General features: G+C 43.1%; 1 protein-coding gene across 2 annotated transcripts in view; it reads left to right on the plus strand.

Annotated features, from left to right (window-relative positions):
• lasp1 (LIM and SH3 protein 1) overlaps positions 1-22137 on the plus strand; it is a 193969-nt gene that overhangs the window by 101493 nt on the left and 70339 nt on the right. The window lies entirely within an intron of this gene.

Below are 22137 nucleotides of genomic sequence, written 5' to 3' on the forward strand. Positions count from 1 at the left end.
GTCCTCGTGAAGCGTCTCAGCCTGAAACATTGACTGTCTCTTCCCCTCCACGGGTGCTGCCTGAGTTCCACCAGCATTTTGTGCATGTTGCTGAAGATTTCCAGCACCTGCAGAATCTCTTGTGTTTATGATTTTTTTATGTATAGCCTGGCCTCACTGTGCAGCTTTCTAATTGGAGCAAGATGTCTCTATCTTGCATTCAAACTCCTTAGCCAACATACCATTTGCTTTCCCAGTTTTTTTGCTAAACCTTCTCTTCTCACCTGCCCATTGCCTTTTTCTAGTTTCCTTCCTCCTTCCATCCATGTACAACTGTCCTCTCCTGTCAGATTCCCTCTTCTTCAGCCATTTACCTCTTCCACCTATCCCCTCCCAGTTTCTTTCTTCATCTCTCCTGCCATACCCACTTCTCACCTGCCAGATTCTACTCCTTCCCCTCCCCCACCTTCTAATTCTGGCTGCTTTTTTCCTTTCCAGTCTTGGCTTGAAATATTGACTGTTTATTTCCCTTCATAGTTGATGCCCCCACTTGCTGAGTTCCTCCAGCTTTTTAAGACCATAAGGTATAGGAGCAGAATTAGCCATTCAGCCCATCAAGTTTGTTTTGCCAGTTGGTCTTGGCTGATTTATTTTCCCTCTCAATCTTATTCTCCTGCCTTTCTTTGTAATCTTTGACATCCTTACTAATCAAGAACCTCTCAACTTCCGCTTTAAATATATCCAATGACTTGTCCTGCACTGCCCTCTGTGGCAATGAATTTCACAGATTCACCACCCTCTGGCTGAAGGTATTTTTCCTCATCTCTGTTTTTAATGGACGTCCCTCAATTCTGAGGCTGTGTCCTCTGGCCTTAGACTGCCCATTATAGGAAACAACCTAACAGGTTTCAATGAGATCCCTCCCCCCCCCTCCCCAATTCTTCTAAACTCCAGCGAGTATAGGCCCTGAGTAATCAAACGTTTATCACATGTTAACCAATTCATTCCTGGGATCATTGTCATAAACCTCCTCTGGACCCTCTCCAATATCATCACATCTTTTCTTAGATAAGCAGCCCCAAGCTGTGTGGTCTGACCAATGTCTTATAAAGCCTCAACAAAACATCCTAGCTGTTGTATTCTAGTCCTCTCAAAATGAATGCTAACATTGCATTTACCTTCATTACCACCAACTCAACCTGCAAGTTAACATTTAGGGAATCCTGCACGAGGACTCCCAAGTCCCCTTGCACCTCTGATTTTTGAATTTTCTCTCCATTTAGAAAATAGTTCTCACTTTTACTCCTTCTGCCAACATGCATGGCCATACACTTCCCTACATAGTATTCCATCTGCCATTTCTTTGCACATTGCCCCAATCTGTCTCAGTCCCTCTGCAGATAGTGCACTTCCACCTATCTTTGTATCATCTACAAAGCAATCAATTCCTTCGTCCAAATCATTGATATATAACGTGAAAAGAAGTGGTTGCAACACTGACCCCCTACGGCACACAACTAGTCACCGGCAGCCAACCTGAGAAGGCCCCCTTTATTGCCACTATTTGCCTCCTGCCAGTCAGCCAGTCCTCTACCCATGCTAGTATTATTGCTGTTATGCCATGGGCTCTTGTTTAATAGTTTCAAGAGCATTTGTGTGTGTTACCAAAAAATTAATGTGCTTATAATTGGGAGCCTGGCACCTTTGGTGCTCCTATAGACTGCAGCATCGTGTGAGTTTCTCTGCAATGTGACTGGAACCTTCTGACTCAGGCAATTGTGCTACCTACGACTGACACCCACATAAAGTGGTGCTGGTACAGACAGACTGCCTGGAAGATAGTGGAGGTGCAGAGCTGACAAATTTAACTTGAAAGATTTTGGCAGAAGTCGGAATGTGAGGCAAAGCAGCAAGGGAGCAGCATGTGGGTAGTATTTGAGCCTTAGTATTGATACGGTAGGTTGCATTAGTTTATTTTGGTAGAAACATTTTGATTTTTGTTTTGAAGAGCATTAGTCAGAAACTAGGGCTAAAATTTTTATTTTTTTGAAAGCCAGATCCCAACATTTATTGTCTAAAAAAGTCCTGTGTTATGGTTGTACATGCTTTATTGTGTAAGATGCCAGGGATTATTTCTGGTGTTGGTTTATTGCTGCAAAGTTCAACACTTTTGAGTTGCTGAGTGCAAGGATTAGACTAAAGCCAGGATGTGAAGAGAGGTGGGAAGTGGTTACAGGGATCTGGTATGTGGTCTCATGGGAGTGGTGGTAGTGGTGGGTGGGCTTGTAGGTGCTGATATGGGGAAAGTTGGCAATGTGACCATTGGTGGATCTAGAAAGTAATATTGGGCACTGAGAGACAATAGATAATAATACCATAAGATAAGAACACATGTAAGCCTTTTGGTCTATCTAGTCTGCTCCCATTCCATATTGGTTGATTTTTCTCCCCCCTCAACTCCATTCTTCTGCCTTCTCCACATAACCTTTAACACCCTTACTGATCAAGTACCTATCAATCTCTTCTTTAAATATACCTAATGACTTGGCCTCCACAGCCTCCTGTAGCAATGCATTCCACAGATTCACCACCACCTGGCTAAAGAAATTCCCTTTCATCTCTGTTCTAATGGGGTATCCTTGTATTCCGATGCTGTGCCCTCTGGTCCTCGACTCCCCCCATGACTGAAAATGTCCTCTCCATATCCACTCTATCTAGGCCTTTCAATATTCGACAGGTTTCAAGAGATCCTCCCTTATTCTTCTAAGCTCCAGCAAGTATGGGCCCAGAGCCATCAGATACTCCTCAAAAGTTAAGCCTTTCATTTCCGGGATTATTCTTGCAATCAAAATCTTAAACCAACAAGGAGTTCAAAAAGAACTTGCAAAGCACAACTTGTAGAGCAACTGCCTCAGAGGTTTGGAGATGCTGGTTCATCCTGGTCTTGGGCTGTCTGTGTGGAGTTTGCATTTTCTCTATCTGATTGGATGGGTACCCCATTTTTCTCACATATTCCAAAAACATGCTAGTTGGTAGGTTAATTCTGTGCATGTAGGTGAGTGGTAGAATCAGAGGGAGTTGATGTGATTTTGGGGAGAATAGATAGAACAGGACTAATGTGGAGATAATATAAATGGGCACCTAATCGTCGATGTGGACTCAATGAGCTTGTTTCTATGCTGTATCCCTCTGACTCCATGAATTTGTCACCATTAAGTTGTTGAGATACTTAATTGGTGAATGGCTTGGAGAAGATGGGCTCAAGGTTTGTCTGTGATCTGTTGGCTTTAGAAGAATCTCGCTGAAACCAGGGGTCGCAGTCTCACAATAAGCAATATTTGTTTACATCTACAAGAAGTGCTGTCACAAGATAAAGTGTAGTATCTAACATCGAGAACCCCCACCATCCAGGTAATGCTCTGTTCTCACCACGACTTTGGACTAGGAGGTACGAAGCCATATGTGACACACCACAAGGTTCAAGAACAGACATCTGGCCCCTGAACTGGCATAGATAACTTCACACACTTCAACTTTGAACTGATTGTCCAACTTACAAACTCACTTTCATGAACTCTTTACACCTGATGTTTTCAGTATTTTTTATTTGAGCAGTTTTTCTTCTTTTGCACATTGTTTGTTTGTCCATCTTTGCTTGTGTGTAGTTTTTTATAAATTCTATTTCTTTCTTTCCTGTATATGTCTGCAAGAAAATGAATCCCAGGGTTATGTGGTAACGTATACGTACTTTGATAATAAATTTACTTTGAACTTTGGTAAGGGATCAGTCATTCAGGAATGAGAAGAAATTTCTTTAGCCTGAGGATGGCAAACCTTTGGAATTCTCCAAGCAAAAGGAATCTGTCACCAAGTGTATTTAAGGCTGAGATCAGGAGATATGGGATTGGAGCAATTAAGTGGCTTTGAGCTTAAAAAAAAATAGTTATGATTATATGGAAAGGCAGAGATGGCAGTAAGTGACTAATTCTCTTTCTTATGTAGGTAAATTTATAAGAGCATCTGGGTTGAATGGCCCAATTTTGTGTGGCTCGTATAATCTGCTGTGCAAAATGTAGTTGCTATAAAAAGTAAGAGCAGGAGCTGTCATGTGGATGATGGAGTCTGCTCCTTCAATCAACAAGATCCAAGTAAATCTAATCAAAGTTCAAAGTAGATTTATTATCAAAGTACGTATTTGTTTTTATACAACACACACAAAATGCTGGTAGATTTTGTGTGTGTTGCCTGAATTTCCAGCATCTGCAGATTTTCTCGTATTTGTTTTTATATACCATCTTGAGACCCATTTTCTTGATTTGCATTTTGTCATTAGAAATTGGAGGACAACCTCAAAATTCGGGATGAGTTGAGAAATTCTCTTTTTATAAGCGGGAATTTGGGACAAGGCACAAGAGTAGACTTGAGTAGATTTATTAATGATCTTATTCAATCCATTGTATTGTCTAATCTGCCTCCTGTTTCTTGTATTGAAGTTGTATTAGTTATTTGTTTAGAAATGTAGTATGGTAATGGGACCTTCAGCCCAACAAGATTGCACAGGTCAATTACACCCATTTGATGGATTAACCTATTAAGCCGTACGTCTTTGGAATGTGGGAGGAAACTGGAACACTCAGGAGTAACCATGTGGTCATGGGGAGAATGTACAGACTCCTTACAGACAGCAGTGGAATTGAACCCAGGCAGCTGATGCTGTAATGGTTTTATGCTAAATGCTGCCAAATGTCACAAGATCTCTGTTAACTGCAGTTTAAAGTTTCTCCCAAAAGATACTGCTTTGCATGAATATAGCAATTCTTCCTTCCTATACTGCCATGTTGGTCTAGATTGGGTGCTGAGTTCTAAAGCTGATGATGTCTCTGGATACACCTCACTCATGTTGGCAGTTAGTCTTCTCAGTCATTTGCTCATGGGATTTTCTAATTACACTGGGTGTTCTGCAATTAAATCAAGAAATTATCTTGTAAAATTGCTCTTGTGAAGTGAATGGATGAACACAATTGGGGCGTGGTCCATCATCAAGTTAACAGAGTGGTAGACATTGTTCATAGTCTCACCCTCCTTCGAACCTACTGCAATGCCTCTTTGTTGACTTCTGATTTAATTGCTTTCACTGTTAGCAACTCTGCCTTTGGCTGGTTGAGTCCTATGTTCGTGTTCCTTCTATCAACTATTCTTTCTTCTTAAAAGGAAGGATAAAATCTATGATCAAATTTTTGGATACATGTTTGAAATTTTGTATATCACATGTGAAGCAACCTCAGATATGTAGCATACTGGAAAGCATTGCAATGAATAGGAGGTGTTTATTATTGTCATACATGGAGGACTTCAAAACCCTGCATATGTGCAACACACACAATGCTGGAGGGAGTTGGCAACTCAAACAGCATCTGTGGAGAGGAATAAATAGCCGATGTTCCAGACTGACACCCTTCGTTAGGACAAGGCTGTCCAGTTTTGATGAAGGATCTCAGTCTGAAATGTTGACTGTTTATTCCTCTCCATTGCTGTTACCTGAGTTCCTCCAGTATGTTGTGTGCATTGCTGAAAATTTTTAGCATTTACAGAAACTCTTGTGTTCCAAATCAAATGCTCTATAGCTGGGTCCTGACCAGTAGAATCCTGGCTAGGCAGCTTTACTGCTGAAGCCAGATTTAACATCCCGAGAGCTTTTGTGTTTAGATTCTTCCTGATATGGAGACCTCCTCTGCGTTCTGTATTGCACTCTGTAATTGCCACTGGAGGGGTTGTTTTTCATTATCTTTCCCTTTGTTCCCTCCATGTTATTTCTGCATTTAAAGAGAGATTAAATTAGTGTTAATTATGAGCCAGACTTGAATACCCGGAGCAAAGAGTTCTTAACTCATTCAAAGCTCAAGTGTCCTGGACAAAGTCCTTTAATTTCCACTTAATGTGTGACCAGTCAGAGGAAATGACCAGCAAGTGTTGTCACCATTCAAAGTGAGAAATCCCATCTGTTGTTGGGCAAGGACACAGGACTGTTCATGCTGAATCACCAGACATTTCAGCTTCCCATTCCCATTCCCATTGTGACATATCGGCCCGTGACCTCCTCTACTGCCATGGTGAGGCCAATTTCAGGTTGGAGGAGGAACACCTCATATTCCATCTGGGTAGCCTCCAACCTAATGGCATGAACACTGATTTCTCCATTTTATGGTAATTTCTTACCTCTTCTCTCTGTTTCCATTCCCCATTCTGACTTCTCTCTTACTACTTCTTTTCACCTGCCCATCATCTCCTCTAGTGTCTTTCCTCCTTCCCTGTCTCCCATTGTCCACTCCTATGGTCTATCAGATTAACTCCTTCAGCCCTTTACCTCTTCCACCTATCACCTCCCAACTTCTCACTTCATTCGCCCTCCCCCGCCCACCCACCCACCTTCCCTGTCAACTTGTCTCACCTATCACCTGCCAGCTTGTACTCCTTCCCTTCCCCACCTTCTTATTCTGGTTTCTGCATCCCCTACCTTTCCAGTCCTGGTGAAGGGTCTTGGCCCGAATCACCAACTGTTTATTCCCTTCCATAGATGCTACTTGACCTGCTGAGTTCCTCCAGTGTTTTGTGTGCATTGTTCTGTATTTCCATCATCATTTCCAGCATTTCACTGTGTTGCTCTCCATTGCTTTTTAAATATGTGAAATGATGCGTCCGCGTGCGCGCCTGTGTGTGTGTATGTTAGAGAAAGCTGGTTGGCAGATTCACATTCAAGAGCCTGAGGTGTTGGTAAACTTGTTGCCCACAGTATGTGCTGAATTTTAATCAGTTTGCACCTCTGTTTTCATTGGTGATCTTAACAACTCTGTGGGCTGTGTTGAGAGATTTATCTCTCCTCATCCTCCAAGGACATCTATTTATAGAGAGAGAGAAAATCTGATTTTTGAAACCGTGAAGGATTTAGCATTCACTGTAAAAGCAAGCTTGTGGAAACTATTCAGTGGGATGGATTAGAATGTTACTGATATTATTTCTCCTTGTTGTTGGAAATGATGTTCACAGCTGGGTTGAGTTTAGAATGTAGTAGATTGATTGTTGGGAATCCCTAAAGGAATTGTTTGATCAAATCTGAAATGGTTTTATTTACACTGGGTTAAGCCAGTTAGTTTTTTTCCCCCCTTCTTTTCTCACCCTACTCCCTTCTCCACTCCCAGCAGAGGAAGAAATTTTTTTTGTGGGCTTGTCTGTAATGAAATCACTTGTTTGTTGATTTTGGTGGCAAAGAGTTTACCGCTCTGCTTTGCAGATGTTTCAGTTAAAGAATCATCTTGTTGAAGATCTGTGTATTGTTGGGCTAATCATTCCAGGCAAATATCACTGTATTATCAAAAGATGAGGAATATATTACTGGCAATCTTCAAAGTTTGAAGTACATATATGCCACCATATACTGCCCCAAGATTCATTTCTTGCAGGCATTCACAGTAGAACAAAGACTGACAAAAAGCAATGTACAAATGAAGACAAACTGCAAATACAAAACGACAATGAATAATAACAACAACAATAAATAAATAAAATGATGCTGGGAACATGAATTGAAAAGCCCTTGAAAGTGAGTCCATAGGTTGTGGAACCAGTTCAGTGTTGAGGTGAATGAAGTTATGCACACTGGTTCAGGAGCCTGATGGTGGGAGGGTTTTTCCTATGATGGACTGGGCTGTACCCACTACTTTTTGTAGGCTTTTCTGCTTTTGGGGATTTTTGCTTCCATACCAGGCCATGGTGCAATCAGTCTGTAATGGATGACTGGAAGTGTGTTTGGGATTGGGAGCCTACAGATCCCACATAATCCTCACCAGAGTACAAGATCATAAGACATTAGACCAGAATTAAACTATTCTGCCCATTGTGTCCGCACCACTATTCGATCATGCTCCTCCACTCTCAACAATTCCTCCACTCTCCCTATACCAACTACTTTCCCTCTCCCCACTCCAAAATGAAAAGGTATGGCACATACAGCACAGAAGCAGGGCATTTGTCACAACCAGTCTATGCCAACATTTAGGTTCTCCATGATCCTGCCTTCACTTTTCACTAGCATAATCCCATCAAAAACCAACTCCTTCCGATGTGTATCCAGCCTTCTGACAAGTCAATCCAACACTTCACCTCATCCACCTGTTGTGAGAGCAAATTCCACATTCTTACCACTCAGTTAGGATAAAATGATCTTCTCTCTGCCTCAGTAGAACAGCCAGCATAATCAAAGATCCCCACCCACCCTGCAGACTTCTCTTTTCTCCCCTCTTCCATCGGGCAGAACATACCAAAGCCTGACAGCACATACCCCATGCTCAAGGACAGCTTCTGTCTCACTGTTATATGACTATTAATTAGTTCCCTAGTATGATAAGATTGATTCTTGACCTCATAAACTAGGCTGTTATGATCTTGTACCTTATTGTTTGCCTACATTGCACTTTCTCTGTAGCTTGAGGTAGAACAAGTTAAAGCAATAACAGAATGCAGAATAAACTTGTTCTACCTCAATGCTCTAGGTAATGAATTGATCTGTGTAAACTATGCAAAACAGATTTTTCACAGTATTGTAGCGGTGTGCTACACACAGCGCTAGAATAACCACACGGAGTCGGTGAGTTGGAGTTGCGATGAAAGAGATTTATTCAAACTTCGCGGCCTGCTTTAGAGCCTTCCCGTTCCCGCCTTCCCTGGGCGGGACTGCGGTGGGGAATGCATACTCCCAGACCCTTCCCGCGCGCGGAATTTTCCCCCTGCTGGTGAAGATGGCCTGGCGCCATTTCTGGGGCCAGCCCTCTGCCTGCGCGCTGTTGTGAGCTGGTTCGTGTGTGCTAGAAAGTGGGTCGCCACATAACCCTCCCCCCAGAACCGGCGATACCTCCCCCAGTGTCCACAGTCTGGATCGGCCTCTGTTTGGGAGGTCTGCCCCTGCGCCGCGGTGCCTGAGCCTGGACCAGCTGCGCCAAGTCCACATGGGCCGGTTTGAGTCGGTCCGCCGTGAAAACCTCCTCTCTCCCCCCAATGTCCAGCACGAACGTGGACCCGTTGTTCCTGATCACCTTAAACGGCCCCTCGTAGGGCCGCTGTAGCGGTGCCCGGTGTCCACCCCGTCGTACAAAAAGAAACTTACAGTTCTGCAGGTCTTTGGGTACGCAGGTCGGCCTCTGTCCGTGCTGTGAAGTGGGTATGGGGGCCAGGTTACCGAGCCTCTCCCGTAGTCTGTCCAGGACTGCTGTGGGTTCTTTCTCTTGCCCCCTTGGGGCTGGTATGAACTCTCCTGGGACTACCAGGGGTGCGCCGTACACCAACTCGGCCGACGAGGTGTGCAGATCCTCTTTGGGCGCCGTGCGGATTCCGAGCAGGACCCAGGGAAGCTCGTCCACCCAGTTAGGCCCCTCCAGGCGGGCCATGAGAGCCGGTTCGTGGGTGCCAGAAAGTGGGTCACCACAGTATCTTGTTACATGCCACAATAAAAAACAATTTATATACCATTTCCAATTCTGTCTGGATGAACTCAGCAGGCTAGGTAACATCTATGGAAAAAAGTACAGTCAACATTTTGGCCCGAGACCCTTCAGCAGGTTGAAGGGTCTTGGCCCAAAACATCGACTGCACTTTTTTTCCATAGATCCTGCCTGGCCTCCTGTGTTCCTCCAGCATTTTGTGTGTGTTGCTTGGATTTCAGGCATCTGCAGATTTTCTCGTTTCCAATCCTGTCTGTCTGGGTAGCCTCCAATTTGATGGTGTGATCGTTGATTTCTCTAACCTGTTAATCTTTTCCCCCCTCCCCCTTCTCTCTTCTTCCATTCCTACTCTGGTGCTCCTCTGACCTCTCCTCTTTTCCTTACCAGCTTAACAACTCTCCCTGGTGCCCCTCCTCCATCCCTTTCTCCCATGGTCCACTGTCCTCTCTGATCAGATTCCTTCTTCCTCAGCCCTTTACCTTTTCCACCTATCACCTTCTAGCTTGTTCTCCTCTCCTCACCGCCTTATTTTGCCGCCTTTCCCCTTCCTTTCCAGTCCTGATGAAGGGTCTCGGCCAGAAACGTCGACTGTTTACTCCTTTCCGTAGATGCTGAGTTCCTCCAGCACTCTGGATTTCCAGCGTCTGCCGAACCTCTTGTATTAATAATAAACCCATTCCATTTTGTTGGATGGGAGGCCTCACTTGGTCTCTTGTTCCATGTTGTCGGTCCTGTTAAATAGAAAGCTTTTGTTTTAAGATGCCATTCAAGGAGACTGGTTTAGGGGAAATTTGTTCTGGGGGCCCAGCCTAAGTTCATCTCTTGTGCATCGTGTGCGTTGATTCCTAAATGCAGTTGCTTATTTGCATTACTGGTCTGTTCAATGTTTAGACTGCTTTATTAAAATGCAAGAACAATTGGCTGGTTGATGGTGGAGATGACCGATTGCCAGTTAACATACAAATGGGTAACAAGTGACGATTAAATTGTCTGTGGCAGACACTGTTGTTTAAATCTGAGTCTCTTGGGCAGTGTGAATAATCTCATTGTGAAAATGCAGTCTGTTCCGAAGAGATTTCAGGAGTTCTGTCGTTGATGTTCAGACTTATTACTGTGTGAATTCTAGTGTTGGCTTAACACGCATTGAGCAAAATTTCTGTGGCAATGTAAATAATTGGTAAATTGTAAAATACAGTTGACGCCCATTGAATTGGGTCATTCTTTACAGGCCAAAGATCTCCATTTTCACAGACCTATCACATTTCTGGTGCCAAGGCTTTCTTTCAATAGAGTCCTGTACCTGATTCGTTGTTGGGAACGATTTTGTCCGCTGATGCAGTCAGAATTAGAATCGGGTTTATTATCACTGACATATTTTGTGAATTGTGTTGTTTTGTGGCAGCAGTACAGTAGAATACACAAAATATTCTATAAATTATAAGTATAGATATAAAAATTACATAAGTAGTACAAAAAGAGAGTAAAAATAGTGAGGTAGTGTTCATGAGTTCACGCTCTGTTCAGAAATCTGATGGTGGAGGGGAAGGAACTGTTCCTGAAATGCCGAGTGTGATTTCAGGCTCCTGTACCTCCTCCCTGATGGTAGCAATGAGAAATAGGCATGTCTGGGATGGTGAGGGACCTTAATGATGGATTCAGCCTTTTTAAGGCATATCGCCTTTTGAAGATGTCCTAAATACTGAGGAGGCTTGTGCCCATAATGGAGCTGGTTGAGTTTACAACCCTCTGCAGCTTTTTATGATACTGTGCAGTGGCTCCTCCATACCAGACGGCGATGCACCCAATCAGAATGCTGTCCACAATTTACCTGTTGAAATTTGCTAGAGTCTTTGGGGACATACCAAATCTCCTCAAACTGCTAGTGAAATGTAGCCTCTGGCATGCCATCTTCATTAGTTTCCTACCAGTGATGTAATCAGACAATTTGACTAGAGCCAGTTGATGAGTCAGCCTCCTGAAGCAGAGTTATTTTGGGATTGGAATAAATTTTGCATGAAAGAATATAATAAATTCAAAGTCATATTTTAAATTCACAGTAAAGTTATTATCTAACCATGTATATGTCTCCTTGCAATACCTTTAGATTAATTTTCTAGCAGGCATTTACAGGAAAATAAGGAGATACAATAGAATTTGTGAAGATCTATGCATGAAGACTGACAAACTACCAATGTGCAAAAAAATTGTACAAATAATTTAAATATCAATATTAAATAAATAATAAGGAGCCTGGGGGAGAGGGATAATAACTGTTCCTGAACCTGTGGTGCGGGACCTAAGACTCCAGTACCACCTGCCTAATGGACGCCAGTGCCACCTACAGAGAAGTAGTCATTACCCTGACACAGTGGTGTCAAGAAAACAACCTCTCCCTCAATGTTGCAAAAACAAAGGAGCTGGTTGTGGACTACAGGAGGAATGGAGACGGGCTAACCCCGATTGACATCAATGGTTCTGGGGTTGAGAGGGTGAACAGCTTTAAATTCCTTGGCATACACATAACCGAGGACCTCATGTGGTCTGTACATAACGGCCGTGTGGTGAAAAAGGCACAACAGCACCTCTTTCACCTCAGACAGCTGAAGAAGTTTGGTATGGATCCCCAAATCGTAAGAACTTTCTACAGAGGCACAATTGAGAGCATCCTGACTGGCTGCATCACTGCCTGGTACGGGAACTGTACCTCCCTCAATCGCAGGACGCTGCAGAGAGTGGTGCGGACAGCCCAGCGCATCCGTAGTTGTGAACTTCCCATGATTCAGGACATTTACAAAGAAAGGTGTGTAAAAAGGGCCCGAAGGATGATTAGGGACCCGAGTCACCCCAATCACAAACTGCTCCAGCTGCTACCATCTGGAAAAGCCAGGACCCGGGACAGCTTCTTCCACCAGGCCATCAGACTGATTAATTCATGCTGATACAACTGTACTTCTGTTTTATTGACTGTCCTGTTGTAATACTATTTATTATAAATTACTAGAAATTGCACATTGCACATTTAGATGGAGATGTAACATAAAGATTTTTACTCATCGTGTATATGAAGGATGTAAGTAATAAAGACAATTCAATTCAAGTACCAAGAATGACCTGGATGTTGGAGGTCTTTGATGATAGATGCTGCTTTCCTACGACAGCGCTTCTTGGAGATGTGTTCAATGGTGGATAAGTTTTTGCCTGTGATGGACCGAGCTGTATCAACCACTCTCTGTAGACTTTTCCTTTCAAGGGCATTGGTGTTTTCATACCAGGCCATGATACAACCAGTCAGGACACTCTCCACCCTGCATCTAGAGAGGTTTGTCAAAGTTTTAGCTGACATGCCGAATCTGCACAAGCTTTTAAGAAAGCAGAGGCACTGCTGTGCCTTCTTTGTAATGTCACTTACATGTTTGTCCCAGGACAGATCCTCTGATATCACGACACCAAGGAATTGAAAGTTACTGACCCCCACCCCCCTCCCCTCACTGGTGATTCTATAGTGAAGACTGGCACATGGATCTCTGGCTTCTTCCTCCTGTAGTCAATAATCATATTAGTAAAATGTATTATTATCATATATTAATTCACATTACATTAGAAAATAGAATGCTTAAAATTAGCAGAGCAAAGCATTTGGTCTCCAAATCAGTTGCAGAATTTCTTGTAAAAACTTATTCATTATGTAACAATTTCAACACTGCAGGACATTGTTCTCTGACAAAAGAGCCACCCTCCTGACCTCATCACGTCTGTCATTATATTTTCCTGCCTTCCTCCCTCGTGGACCTAAATAGCTTCCCCAAAGCCACCCTGCTGTTCATTGTGACTGTTGTGAGTTCTACATCTTACTTACTGCTGACATGCAGCCAAATGTGCGGTCAGTTTCATAAATGAGACCCTGCAAAAACAGTTTCCAAGCACTGTGGGGACTCGATGCACAGCAAGCACAACTTTATTTATGTAGACACATGAGAGTGCAGACAGTGGAATCTGGGGCAACAAACAAGATAGAATGGAGGAACTCAACAGGTCAGGGCAGCATCTGGGCTATGAAATGAATGGTTAGTATTATGGGTCAGGAGCTGCCTTCTGGAGAGACGAAAGGTCTCAACCCAAAACACTGACTGTCCATTTGCCACCACAGATGTTGTCTGACCCACTGTTTCATTTATATAGAACCTTTCATAATAGAGTCTGGGTGTGATCCTGAAGGTTACCAAGCTGATCCCTGGAATGGGATACACTGATTAAAATGTGACCCTATTGAAGCTCATCAAGAATCATCAACTATATTTGCCATAAAGATTTATATATATTGGGAGTTTGCTGTGGTGTATTGGTCAGGGTGTGACATGCAACAAAAAAAAGCATTCACCAATTATAAGAAAGGATTATATAAAAATAAAGTTAGAGGTTAAGTATGGATATGGAGTAAAATGTGCATAAATACCAATGTAAATAGTATTGTAAAAAGTGGTTGAAAGTGTTTACAGTGCAGTGACCGAGGTAATGGGGAACAGTGGGGGAGGGCTAACTAGACTGGTTAATCAGATTAACTGCTTGGGGGCATAAACTTTTAAAATGGCATGAGGTTTTTTGTTTTCATAGCCTGTAGTGCTTTTTAGAAGGGAACTTTTGGAAAAGACAGTTTGCTGCGTAGCTGGTGTCTGCAATATACACATACTTTATTGATCCCAAAGGAAATTACAGTGTCACAGCATTACAAGTGCACTGATATACAAATATTAGAAGAGAAGTAAGAAAGAATAAAAAATAAGTTACCTCAAGCCGTCTAACAGGAGGGGGTCATCACTTCCCTGGCTATAGATTGACTCATTATAGAGCCTAACGGCCGAGGGTAACAATGACCTCATATAGCACTCTTTGGAACAGTGCAGTTGTCTTAGTCTATGTCTAAATGTGCTCCTCTGTTCAGACAAGGCAGCATGCAGAGGGTGAGAAACACTGTCCAGAATTGCCTGGATTTTCCGTAGGGTTCTTTGTTCTACCACAGCCTCCAGTGTGTCCAGTTTGACTCCTATAACAAAGCCAGCCTTTCTAATCAGTTTATTAAGCCTGTTAGCGTCACCTGTGTTGATGCCATTGCCCCAGCACACCACCGGATAGAAGATTGTACTGGCAACAACAGACTGGTAGAACATGTGAAGGAGAGGCCTGCATACTCTAAAGGACCTCAGTCTCCTCAGGAAGTAGAGGCGACTCTGATCCTCCTTGTACACAGCCTCTGTGTTGGTGCTCCACTCATCTGTCATCCAGAAGTACTTGTAGGTCCTCACTACATCCTTGCCATCAATAGTAACAGGGAGCAGTGCAGGCCTAGTCTTCCTAAAGTCCGTCACCATCTCCTTTGTCTTACTGATGTTGAGCTGCAGATGATTCAGCTTGCACCATTTGACAAAGTCTTCCACCAGGGCCTGTATTCATCCTCCCACAGCGATTGTAGGTCCAAACCTAAACATTCCCGTATTCCCCAATTCAAGTTCACCTTTGTTTTATAAAGTGTGTTCTAACATTGTCTGAAAGCAACAATTCTGCTCTTTTCCCCTGCATAGATGCTGCCTGCCTGGCTGAGTTCCTCCAACACATTATGTGTTACTCTGTATTTACAGTATTTGCAGAATACAAAATGATGGAAGAACTCAGGTCGGGCAGCATCTCTGGAAAGGAATAAACAGTTGATGTTTCAGACTGAGACCCTTCAACTTAACTCAAAAGGAAGGGGAAGAAGCCAGAATAAGAAGGTGGGGGGGGGTGGGGAAGGGGGAGATGAAGTCGGGAGGTGATAGGCCAAAAAGGTAAAGTGCCAAAGAAAAAGGAATCTGATAGGAGAGGAGAATGGGCCATGGGAAAAAGAGAGGGAGAAGGGGCAGCAGGGGGAGGTGATAGGCAGATGAAAAGAAGAATCTGCAGGATCTCTCATGTTTATGTTCTGCATTTTATACCTTTGTTTAGATTTCTAGCATCTGTAGTTTGGTTTTGATTTTTGATATTCAAATCTCTGAGTTTAGGATAAAATGTCCCATTTTTGGGGATTGAAATTCCTTTAAAATATAATCTTTGACAACCTGAAATGCATGCAACTGTGAATCAGATCTCTCCACCAGGCTGCTCTGATACAATGTCATGTACATGTACAGAGGGTGATAGAATGAGAGAGGAGAATGGTGATTCAATTAACGATCCAATGTCAACTCCTTTTAGGGTGATTCACTGTATACTTGTCATTGACTTATGGTGTTTAATTTTCTCTTCTGAAGTCTAGTCTGATCATCTTTTTTCAAAATTCATAATCATAGACACAGTATTAACCAACAGATTCAGCCCAGTTTTATGAGGGGAATAAATAAACTCAGCAGTTTGAAATATTTGGGTGGCTCTCTTCTGAAGACAAATGTATGTTGTAAGAGGCACGGTGACCTAGTTAAAGCAAAGGTCACATCCAAATTGTATAAATCCACAGGATCCCAGCACAGCAGCAGTCAGCAAGAATTGGTTTGCTTTGGCAAGAAATGTCACTGCCATGAAGCCTATGAATAGTACTGCACATGCAGGAAATTGGAAATAAAAACCAATATTACTGGGAAATTCTTGTCTGATCACATAACATCAACAGAACTGCTCTCAAAAATATTGGATACAGCTCAATCCATCACAAAAAACCCTCCCACTATTCAGCATATTTACAAAGAGTGCCAACACACAAGAAAGCAATGTCTGTCATCAAGCAGGCCATCCTCTCTTCTCGTTGCTGCGGTTGGGAAGGTCCCAAACACCACCAGGTTCAACAAGAGTTATTATCCTACAACCATCAGGGTCCCTGAACCAGCATGGATAACTTCACTCATCTCAACACTGAACAGGATCTGCAAACTATAGACTCACTTTCAAGGATTATAGAATAGAATAGTACAGCACAGTACAGGCCCTTCGGCCCACAATGTTGTGCCAACCCTCAAACCTTGCCTCCCACCTAAGCCCCCACCTTAAATTCCTCCATATACCTGTCTAATAGTCTCTTAAACTTCACTAATGTATCTGCCTCCACCACTGACTCAGGCAGTGCATTCCACGCACCAACCACTCTCTGAGTAAAAAACCTTCCTCTAATATTCCCCTTGAACTTCCCACCCCTTACCTTAAAGCCATGTCCCCTTGTATTGAGCAGTGGTGTCCTGGGGAAGAGGCGCTGGCTATCCACTCTATCTATTCCTCTTATTATCTTGTACACCTCCATCATGTCTCCTCTCATCCTCCTTCTCTCCAAAGAGTAAAGCCCTAGCTCCCTTAATCTCTGATCATAATGCATACTTTCTAAACCAGGCAGCATCCTGGTAAATCTCCTCTGGGGAGAAATTTCTTTAAGGAAGGAGTAGTGAATCTTTGAAGTTATTTACGCAAGAGGGCTGTGGAGACTTGATGCTGAGACCAATAGGTCATTGGATATGAGGGGAACTGAGGGATATGAGGCTGGTGCATGAAAGGTGTGCCAAGGTTGGACATCAGCCACAATGTTATTCAAATCTAGGTTGAGGACACAGAATCAGAATCAGTTTTATTATCACTGACGTGTGCTGTGAAATTAGTTTTCCAGCAGTAGTGTAGTGTAAAACATAAAACATTACTATAAATTACAATAATATATAAATAATGTAAAAAGAGATCAGAATATTGAGGTAATGTTCATGGGTTCATGAACCATTCAGAAATCTGTTGGCAGATGAGAATAAGCTGTTCTTAAAACACTGAGCGTGTATCCCTGGTCTCCTGTATCTTCTCTCTGATGATGGTAGTAATGAGAAGAAGGCATGTCCTAGTGTCCTTAACGATGGATGCCGTCTTCTTGAGGCATTGCCTATTTAGATTTTCCTCAATGGTGGGGAGGCTAGTGCTGTGATGGAGCTGACTGAGTTTATACCCTCTGCAACATTTTCTGATCCCGTGCACTGGTGCCTCCATGCCAGAGTCAGAATGCTCTCCACATTACAAATGTAGAAATTTGCTGATCTTTGGAGACATACCAAACCACCTCAAACTCCTAATGAAATACAGCTTCTTGTGTGCTGCCTTCATAATTGCATTAGTATGTTGGGCACAGGATAGATCTTCAGAAATATTGACACCCAGTAACTTGAAACTGTTCAGTCTTTCCAGTTCTGACGCCTCAATGAGGACTGGTGTGTGTTCTCTCCACTTCCCTTCCTGAAGTCCACAAGTCAATTCCTTGCCGCAAACAAGTAGTTGATGACCTGAATTGTTGGCCCTGTTTCTCACTCCACAGATCATGTCTGGCATGTTGAATGGTTCCAACGTTTCTTTATCTGTTGTTTCAGGCTTCCTGCACCTGCAGTTTTTTATTTGCTTTTCAAGATGTCTGCATTTTCTACAGCATTCCAAAATGAAGTCTCTAATGATTAAATGTGCACTTATGTGCCTCTGCCCTGAAGAATTTCTGGAGTGTTCACTTTGATAATTAGCAAATAAAACAAGTATTTAGCATGTGACCTTAGTGTTGGCTTGGGGAGGTGTTTACTCGAAACAGTTATCGAGCTGTCGAAATTGGTAACGCGCTCTGCTCTGAGCAGGAGTTTGTCAGGGTTTGGCTGTGCCCCAGTATTTAGCATTTAATTGAGATAGTCTTTCCAGATAGCTCTGATGCAGACTTATATTACCCTCCTCTTGTAGATTTGAGACATTGTGCTTATTACTTGAAGAGAAGGGCTTCAAAAATTTTTTGGCACAATTTAAGGTGAAAAGCATTTTTTCCCATTTGGCTTCCAAGCCAATATTCATCCTGCAATCAGCATCATCAAAGAAACAGAATGAATTTTTAATTGGAGAGGGAAAACTGGGTTAGTGCTTTCAAAGAACAATTGGTTAAATGACCACTGACTGTGCCTCCCATTTTAATTCTACTTCCCATTCCCATTCCAACATGTCAGTCCATGGCCGCCTCTGCTGCCACAATAACGCCACGCTCAGATTGGAGGAGCAACACCTCTTATTTCATCTGAATAGTCTCTAACCCGAAGGCATGAACATTGATTTCTCGAACTTCTGGTAATTTCTACCACCTCCCACCTTCTCCCTTTTTCATTTCCCAATTCTTGCTCTGATCTTATCCCTTCTTTTCTCCTCACCTTCCCATCACGTCACTCTAGTGCTCCTCCTCCCCTTTCTCTCATCATTTGCTCTCATCTATCAGATTCCTCCTCCTTCACCCCTTTATCTTCCACCTTTCACCTCCCAGCTTAATTGATTCTCTTTCTACTTACCCAACCCCCTCCACCCACCTATCTGGCTTCAGCTATCACCTGCTAGCTTGTACTCCTTCCTCTCCCCTCGCCTTTTTATTCTGGCTTCTTCCCCCTTCCTTTCCAGCCCTGATGAAGGGTCTTGGCCTAAAATATTGACTATTTATTCCCCTCCATAGATGCGGCTTGACCTGTTGAGTTCCTCCAGCGTTTTGTGGTTTGCTGTGAACTAGTTACTAATTTTTCTTATCAATTGTAAGCTCTTACTTTGCATAAAATGGCTCTTAAATTTGCCACTGCAAAAATCATTTTTAGATGCTCTAAGTCTCCCAGTTGAAATTTAATAAGCTGTAGAGAGAGACCGTGTTTTCATCCTGTCCACTGTCCCCATGTAGAATTCAAAAGCTTAACCTTCTTATTAGAAGCTTAGAAACTACTGCACAGAGTCTTGTCATCTTCAGAAGTTTTCGGATGACTCTGCCATAGTTGGATGCATCAGCAAGGGAGATGAGGCTGAGTACAGGGCTACGGTAGGGAACTTTGTCACATGGTGTGAGCAGAATTATCTGCAGCTTAATGTGAAAAAGACTAAGGAGCTGGTGGTAGACCTGAGGAGAGCTAAGGTACCGGTGACCCCTGTTTCCATCCAGGGGGTCAGTGTGGACATGGTGGAGGATTACAAATACCTGGGGATACGAATTGACAATAATCTGGACTGGTCAAAGAACACTGAGGCTGTCTACAAGAAGGGTCAGAGCTGTCTCTGTTTCCTGAGGAGACTGAGGTCCTTTAACATCTGCCGGACGATGCTGAGGATGTTCTACGAGTCTGTAGTGGCCAGTGATATCTTGTTTGCTGTTGTGTGCTGGGGCAGCAGGCTGAGGGTTGCAGACACCAACAGAATCAACAAACTCATTCGTAAGGCCAGTGATGTTGTGGGGATGGAGCTGGACTCTCTCATGGTGGTGTCTGAAAAGAGGAGGCTGTCTAAGTTGCATGCCATCTTGGACAATGTGTCCCATCCACTACATCAGAGGTCCCCAACCTTTTCTGCATTGCGGACCGGTTTAATATTGACAATATTCTTGCGGACCGGCCGACTGGTGGGGGGGTGGGGGTAGGGTTGCCAACGGACAAGAATAGCAGTCAAATGCGTTGTTTACCCAAAAAAGACTACAATGGCCATGAAGCCTTGCGCGGGCACCAGTGCGCATGCGCGTCGTGACCTGCCGATTCCCGCCCTGCCCGCCCCCGCGAGCTAATCCTTTTTGGCGATTCTGTTCGTGGGGGTGGGTGTTAATCACTACTGGAATATAGGCGATAAGTGGGTAATACACTCAATTTTGTTTCTAAAAGGGCTTATCTAACGAATTTAATATTAAACACACAGCGCATATTTTCCCCGTATGAACATATAAAATCATTGCAACACACCAATATCGCTGAATCAGTGGGAGCCCTGGGCTTGTTTCCCTGCAATAAGACGGTCCTATCGAGGGGTGATGGGAGACAGCGATACTCGAAGGGGGTTCCTTATGTCCAGTCTATTCCACAATTTAGTTTTCATTGCATTCATTGCAGAAAACTCCGCTTCGCAGAAAAATGTTGGAAATGGAAGCAACGTTTTCAGTGCTTTCGTAGCTATCTCAGGATATTTAGCCTTGACTTTGATCCAAAATGCCGGCAGAGGTGTTATGTCAAACATACTTTTCACCCCGTCGTCATTTACAAGCTCGAGGAGTTGATCTCCTTCCCACCCTGACACGGATGACGCGTGGGTCATGACCTCGCGTGCGTAATGGCTGATCAGTGGCCGTGACAGGGAATGAGGAATGGTACAGCTGAATCATATCGCCAAATCATATCGCTTCCCCGCGGCCAGATAGCGCATGCTCTGCGGCCTGGTACCGGTCCGCGGCCCAGTGGTTGGGGACCGCTGCAGTACATAATGTACTGGTTGGGCAAAGGAGTACATTCAGCCAGAGACTCATTCCACCAAGATGCAACACAGAGCGTCATAGGAAGTCATTCCTGCCTGTGGCCATCAAACTTTACAGCTCCTCCCTTGGAGGGTCAGATACCCTCAGCCAATAGGCTGGTCCTGGACTTATTTCCTAGCATAATTTACATATTACTATTTAACTATTTATGGTTTTATTACTATTTATTATTTATGGTGCAACTGTAATGAAAACCAATTTCCCCCGGGATCAATAAAGTATGACTACGACTATTTTATGCTGCATTATAGTTCAAGAATTACCATTTGTAGAAAGGCAGATCCTACGGCATGTTGTCCAGTTTTTGAGATTTGCTTCAATGTTTATGCAAATTGGATTGGAACCTGAGTTACTTTGCAATAAAGAAAATCAGGAAACAGGGCATGTGGTGTTACTGACAGAGAAAAGCCTCTCATTATTTTGCAGAAAAAATCTGAGCAGGCAGGATGTTTTCCTGAGCTCCCTGTTTGCTACTTTGCTGCACTGGGAAATAAGGGTCTAATGTTTCCTTTTAACACAAAGTCTTTAATCTACACAAAATGCTGGAGGAACTCAGCAGGTCAAACAAAATCTATGGAGGGGAATAAACAGTTGACATTTCAGACCAAGGCCCTTCATCAAGCTTGGTCATTTTAAAGTCACATTTCAAAGTTCCTGATGAAGGGTCTCAGCCTGAAACATCAACTGTTTAACCCTCTCCATAGATGATGCCTGACCTGTTGAGTTCCTCCAGCATTTTGTGTTTGTTACTCTGGATTTCCAGCATCTGTAGAATCTCCTGTATCTTTACTCTGCCTTGCATTGGAGTCAAAGTTGTGAGTTTGCATCTCACTGGGTGATTTATGCACCAAGTTTGGGACCGTATTGAGGGAGTGCCACAGTGCCATTTTTCAAATGCATAGACATGAGATTTAGCAGATGATGGAAACCTTGAACAACATATACACATAAAATGCTGGAGGAGCACAGCAGGTCAGGCAGCATCTGTGGAGAGGAGTAAACAGTTGACATTTCAGGCTGAGACCCTTCATCAGGAAATTTCAAATGCATTTCTCCTGCATTCCTCCTCCATTTCTCCAAATGAGTTTCTCCTGCTTTCCTTGTGGAAATTCCACTTTGCTTTTCAAGATCTGTGCTTCACAAAAATGTTTAAATGAAAAAGGCTGCCAGATCTTTGTAAAAAGTATTTGGCAACATTTAATCACGTTAAACATCCAGGGGTATGACTGGGACAGGTAAGTATGTTTGTTGCATAATTGTTGGGAATATTTTGTTGCAAATTGATAGCAAGAGAGAATTAGTTTTAGTTGTCACATCTAAATCTTGCAGCAGAGAGAAGAAATAATGAAAGCACTTTGGACTACAAGTACATAGTTATCTGAAATTTCAGCT

The sequence above is a fragment of the Mobula birostris genome, chromosome X (assembly GCF_030028105.1).
Source record: "Mobula birostris isolate sMobBir1 chromosome X, sMobBir1.hap1, whole genome shotgun sequence".
Classification (NCBI taxonomy): domain Eukaryota; kingdom Metazoa; phylum Chordata; class Chondrichthyes; order Myliobatiformes; family Myliobatidae; genus Mobula; species Mobula birostris.